This window comes from Quercus suber, unplaced genomic scaffold (genome assembly GCF_002906115.3).
Source record: "Quercus suber isolate HL8 unplaced genomic scaffold, Cork oak 2.0 scaffold_250, whole genome shotgun sequence".
In the NCBI taxonomy this organism is placed as follows: Eukaryota; Viridiplantae; Streptophyta; class Magnoliopsida; order Fagales; family Fagaceae; genus Quercus; species Quercus suber.
Window position 1 is genome coordinate 860,441 of NW_027069706.1, and position 6,802 is coordinate 867,242.

Sequence of the window (6,802 nt, forward strand, 5' to 3'; positions counted from 1 at the left end):
TAGTTCTTTTTTTTTTGTAATTTAAAAAAAGTTAGATGAATAGTATTTAATTTAATTTTATTGTTTTAATTAATTTATGAATGAGGAGTTAGAACTTATAATATGTCAAGTACAGGCTGATACATGCACAGCACTTGCACTAATTAAGGGGCCCGTAAGGGTATCTCCAATAGCCTCTCTAAAACTATGTTTGGAGAGAAAACCAACAAAAATTAGCTCTAACAACCTTTTCAAATTGTAAAAAATGGAGTAGATAACTACAGTACTCTCCACATATGAAGAGTTACTATTGCTCTTCAAATGAATTTTTATGACTAAAATATTCAACCTTTCTCTTTTTCTATGCACATTAAGAATGAAGAATCAAAATAATATTAAAGAAATGGTGAAAAAATGGTATTTAAATGTAATAGAGAATGGTTAGAGAGTCTATTGAAAAATGTATTTGAAAAAGTAGGTTGGTAAAACTTTTTGCTCTCCAAACAATGTAAAAATTTGGCTAAACTGCTGGAGATGCTCTAATATATAAACATAACCACTTTAGATTCCCCCACTAGCTAGTTTTATAGATTAGGATAAGCTTATGCATCTACAGTAATGGAGCTAAAAATTTAGCTATTTGACACACTACAAAAAGTTACTTTATCTATTTTACCTACTCACATGCTGCAGCAATAGATCTATTTTAGTTTTCAATATAATAAAATAATATAAATATCACAATAAAATATTATATCTATTACAAAAATAATATATCCACTACAATAAAATAATATATCCACTACAATAAACAATAATCACAACCACCCGCAACTGCTACCGCTGCCACTATCGCCGCTGCCACCGACTCTTCTACCGCCAATGACATTGCTGCCGTCGTCGCTACATGATAGCAACTAATTGTCTAGTGTTAACAAGTGATTTTTTTAACCCCAAATTATACTTATACAATTTTTTTTTACTAAAAAAATTTCTCAATCATCATGATAGCAAATAAGAAACTAGAGTAACAGTAATCCAAGTCCCTACCCACTTGATTAAAACCAATAGAAAGGGTTGGATTACAAGGAGCCACAATCCATCAATTAAAAATTAAGGAAAACCACAAAAGCCTCCAAATGAAAATCAATGGATCTAAGCCTCCAAATGTCTATGAAGCACCCTAACCCATTAGTTTGAAGAAACAAATAACACCAACCCAAAAAAAAAAAAAAAAATCCCCCTCCCAGCGCGTCTGCGTTTTTTTTTTTTTTTTTTTTTTTTTACCAGAAGCGCATTTTTGGCTTCTTTTGTGGGTCTCGTGCATTGTTCACGGGATCCACAAATCTCTTTTTTCAACAAAACTTTCATTAAAAATATGTCCCATGACACTATTCACACATTTAAAAATAATTTTGTTACAGTGTTTTCAGTTTTCAGCAAAATAAGCGATATCCAAATGCACACTAAATGTGCGTTTGGGTATAGATAAAAAATGAAAATTATTTCACTATTCAGCTTATTTTTATTATTATTTATGGGTCTTACTGCACTTTTTGACACTATTCATGAGTCCACTATACTATTTCAACTAACTTTTACCTTTATCTACAGTATTTTCAGCAATAATTTTTCAATATTAGTAAAATAAGCGGTATCCAAACACGCCCTTAGTGTGCGTTTGGATTAGGATGAAAAATAAAAATTATTTCACTATTTAGTTTATTTTTGCTATTATTCATGGGCTCCACTGCACTTTTTGACACTATTCATAGATCTCATTGTACTATTTTAACTAACTTTTACCTTTATCTACCGTACTTTCAGCAATAATTTTTCAGTTTTAGCAAAATAAGTGGTATCCAAACACACCCTAAAGTAAAGAATAAAAAATTGAAAAAGCTGCCTTAGACCAAATCATGTCCTCTGGTTGGTCATCAACGTTTGATACTCATGCATGAGAGATGAATCCTCGAGGTTCGCCATTGATCAGCACCGTATAGCTTGCTGACGACACACATTGCATAGTTAGGTCCACCCACCTGGCTGAAAAGCCCATTTTCAACATAATCTTCCTTAGAAACTCGCACTCTACACGATCATAAGCTTTACCAATATCTAGTTTAACTGCCATATGCCCCACCCTTCCTTGTCTTCTGTTTCTCAATTTATGTAGCATCTCATAAGCCACTGCCGTATTGTCAATGATGAGCCTGTCTAGGACAAAAGCGCTTTGAGCTTTTGAGATGATGTATGGTAGGATGCATCTCACTCTATTTGCCAATACTTTGGATACCACCCTACTGACCACATTGCTCAGGCTAATAGGGTGATAGTCCGACATAGATTGGGGGTCCTTTCTCTTTGGTATGAGCAAAATATGGGTGAAGTTCATCTTGGATAGGATATGGCCTGAGTTTAAGACAGATAGTACTGCCTCTGTGACATCCCCTCTAACCACATGCCAATATTTCTGAAAGAAAAAAGGAGACATGCCGTCTGGCCCCAGCCACTTCAACAAGTGCATTTGGAATAAGGGTAGTCGAACCTCTTTACCCATAAACAGTTTGAGAAGGGACTGGTTCACCTCTTCCATCACAACCCTATCTACCACATCTAAAACCCCATTGACATTACTTGGGTTTGACGTAGCAAAGATGTTTTTGAAATACTCCTCAGCTATCTCACCTACGTTCTACTCACCAGTCCTCCAAACCCCTTATCTATCCATCAACCCCTTTATTTGGTTTTTTCTTTGGCGTTGGCTTGCCTGTTTATGGAAAAACTTTGTGTTCTTGTCACCTGCAGGGAGCTATATTGCCCTAGAACGCTGTCTCCAAAACACTTCTTCCTAGTGTAGCAAAGTATTTATTTCCTCTCGAAGTATGCTAATTTGTGCCAGGTTGTTTCTGTATCCGGTGTTGGCCATAACCGTGAGTGCATCTTGTTTTTCCTCTATTCGAATTCTAGCATTGCCAAACACCTCTTGGCCCCATGCCACTAGTTTTGTTCTGCAACACTTAATCTTCTTGAAGAGCCTGAACATAGGGCTCCCATTGGGTGGTTGGTAGCTCCATGCCTCCCTGATCACCTCCTCATATCCCTCGTGTGCCACCCAATGTTCCTCAAAATAGTGGAGACGCTTACGCTTGGTCGGTCCTTGTTGAGCAAAGCATTGAGTATTTAGCAGTAGTGGGTCATGATTAGAATAAGATACCTACAGGTGAGCTACTTTTGCCGATGGGAAGACGCTTGGCCACTCTGATGATGCGCATGCTCTATCCAATCTTACTTCTACAAAGGCTTCGTCGGGTCTACCATTACGCCAAGTGAAAGGGTACCCATGGTACCCTAGGTCTTCTAGCCCACATGCAACAATGTTTCTTTGAAAGCCAACATCGGCACTAAGGGTTTTCGGGTACCTCCGTGCTTCTCAAAAGAGTGAAGTATTTCATTGTAGTCACCTATGCAAACCCATGGCAAGGAAGCTCTTGCATGCAGGTGTCTAAGGATTCTCCATGATTCATGCTTTTTGTGTCCTTCTGGTTGTCCATAGAAGCCTGTTATCCTCTACGGTGGTTTATCGGCAGACCTGATGTGCGCATCGATATGATTAGGAGAGAATGTCTGAATGTGAAGGTCACACTCTGCCTTCCAAAATAAGCCCAAACATCCACTTTGGCCATCACTCGGGACAACTATGACTACTTGAAAATTCGGGTCATAGCAAAGTTTACGCATTTCTGTGATAGACCGCTTTGTCTCCAAAAGGAACAAAACAGTGGGTCCTTTACTTCTCACCATGTTAGTGAGTACATCCACTGCGCGTTTGTTTCCAAGCTCCTGGCAGTTCTAGCTTAGGCTAGGTTTGGGAAGTGCGTTTTGCGTTTCCCAGATTCAGCATTTTTATTTTTAGTGGGTCTCATGCACTATTTATGGGACTCGCAAATACTTTTTTCCAAAAAAGCAACTTTAAAACTGGGTCTTACGGTACTATTTATACATTTAAAAATTATATTATTATAGTGTTTTTAATTTTTAGTGATAAGCAGTATCCAAACAAATCCTTATAATAATCATTGCGACCGGGGAGGCTCCACCGTTGTTGAGGTTGGATAGGGAAAGCCCACATCCAATCTGGTTTTCTTTTCTTTTCCATGAGTTGCGACTTTGATCTCCACTCCACTCTCGGCCCACTCTCTCTTGAGGCCCACCTTCGTTATCGTCTCACTTTCATACTCCATGCCATCCCGATACGGTCCTAGCGCAAGTCTAGTAACCACGTGACTTGCATGTTCACTAATAATGCTCCCCTCCACGTGAGTTGCATGGCTCTCTAAGAAGTGTGGCTCAGTAACCACGTGACTTGCATGTTCACAAATCATGCTCCCTTCCACGTGAGTTGCATGGTTGTTTAAGTTCACCTTCACCTTCATTATTATCCACTATTTGATTGGATCATGGCTAGTAATCATGTTGTCCGTTTGCTTGTGAGACTTTAATTCCTCGTGAATAGTGGGCTCTTTGTTTGTGCTTGATCCGTTACTGTCATTGACTTCGGCTTTCAAAACTTGCACTTTCCTTATGTGAGTCATCACACAACTTGCTCTCAACTTTTACTGTAGTTTATCAGACCTTGCTGGAGGCCACAGTCAATGGCCTTCAACATTTATGTATTTAGACAATATGTTAGTGGAGCAATTAGTAGCATCATACATTATTCTATTGCAATATTTAATTTTGTAGTGAAGGGCCATCATCTTCACGCCATACAAAGATATTCTAATTTGCATTACCCAATGGGCTTCAATAAAAGCCTTGTTAATTACACCCATCAACTGAATAATTTTCCTCCAACTCCAGGAGCAATCAGATTGCAGTATTGAGTATTGACACATCCCCTAGAAACCAAGACGATGAAGAGAAGCCAAGAAGATAAAAAACATTGAACCCAAGCTATCCATAAAGAGCCCAAATTATATAGTGGAGGGTCTTATTCTATTCCACAATATATGTGATGTTTTGTGTGATTACTTTTCATTTCTATGAGTCAATCTTATGCATAAGATGATGAAGGAGAACATCCAATTGAACAGAAAAGTAATGACAAGTAACAACTCAAGGAATGCCATACGCCAAAAGTACTGCTCTAGTCACAATTTAGGTTTCTTGAAGTTGTTTATAAAGCCTGGATCAGCTCAATACATGTTTCATGTGGAACTCTGCCCAAGCCACACAACGTACCTAACAAATTCAATATCAGTCTGGGACATCGCAAAAGTTTTGTGAGAGCTGTCTATGCATGATGAACCATATGTTGCGGGTCCAGCCCACGTGATAGCCTATACAATGGGCTTGCATCAAGAATTCTATTTCAAGCAGAATTAGGAGTCTGTAAAATCTTAGGAAAGCAAAAGACCTAATTCTATTTGAAATAGGAGACCGTGGTTAATGGTTTGAGAGACTCCTTATTTGACTTGTATTGGGATTATGGTGTGCCGTGGTTAATGGTTTGAAAGACTCATTATTTGACTTGTATTGGGATTATGGTGTGCGGCTAGGTTTTTATGGTTTTGAGCTATTTTAAATTGCTAATATTATTGATAATATTATTTAGGACGTAACTCCATGTAATTTCAAGGCCTTGGTAAACATCGCTCACAATGATGTTTCTGGAAACAAAAACATGGTTTGTACCCACAAGAAAGAGAAATTATAAGGTTTGTACCATTCCACTAAAAGACTTCCATTTGTTTAAAATTGCTGAATTAGAAATTTTTTTAAACAGAAACTGATTATTGACTCAACAATTTTAAGCAAGCGGGAGTCTTTTAGTGGAATGGTGGACAAGTGACGTAGTTCGCCATGAGAATTGTATAATTTCTCCACAAGAAGGAAGATCTTTCATTGTGTAATTTTTTTTTTTTTTTTTTTTTTTGAGAAGGTTTCATTGTCTTTCATTGTGTAATTGGTCATTAAGATTATTAGTCAACCTTCTTACAAAACGTACGTTAGTTAGTGGAATTACTGATATTTGATTGTGATCGATTGCAACGCAGTTGAGAATTTGTCAAAAGCTGATAGTTAGGATGGACTGATGGCAGACATAAAAAATATAGGAACTATTCCAGGGTTGAAGTTTAAACTGCTGAAATGGTCATCGTGTTATCCTAATTAACCAAACGTAGGTTACATGAAAGACAAATGGTGTATAACCCAATGACACATTTGTTCAATTTGAATTTGAAAAAATGGGCATTAAATCAGTCTACTATCGATAGGTGAGATAGCATTATGAAGACACGGTCGCGAACAATTCTTCATCAACCCCCACTTTTGTAAGTGGAAATAAGCATCATTTAGCGCTAAATGATAACGTGTTAATCATGTGGTTTGACTCTTGCATCATAGGAATTTCTTTATGTTTTAATAATTTGTCATCTATTGAGGTGATAAGGGTCCTATTTCCCTACTTCAAGTTGATAAGATATTAGAATCTCAACATTTCCTTTATATGCTGGTCTATTTTCTTCATTGTGAATCTGACTAAACTTCTTGAATTTATAGCTGAGGTTGATTCTTTTTCCATAATTTTGTTATTCCTTTCATCAATGAGTTCCTTATGTGTATGTCTATGTTCACAGGACATTAGACAATACAATCTCCTCGTTATGTAGGGAATAAACATGAAATTACTAGATCTGTGAGATGCAAAAATAGAGAAAAAAATATGCATCAAAGTAAATCAATCACATAAGACAATATTTATGTGGTTAATATTCACAGAGTTGTAGGGATTTCATTTTTCATAGGGAAAAAAACA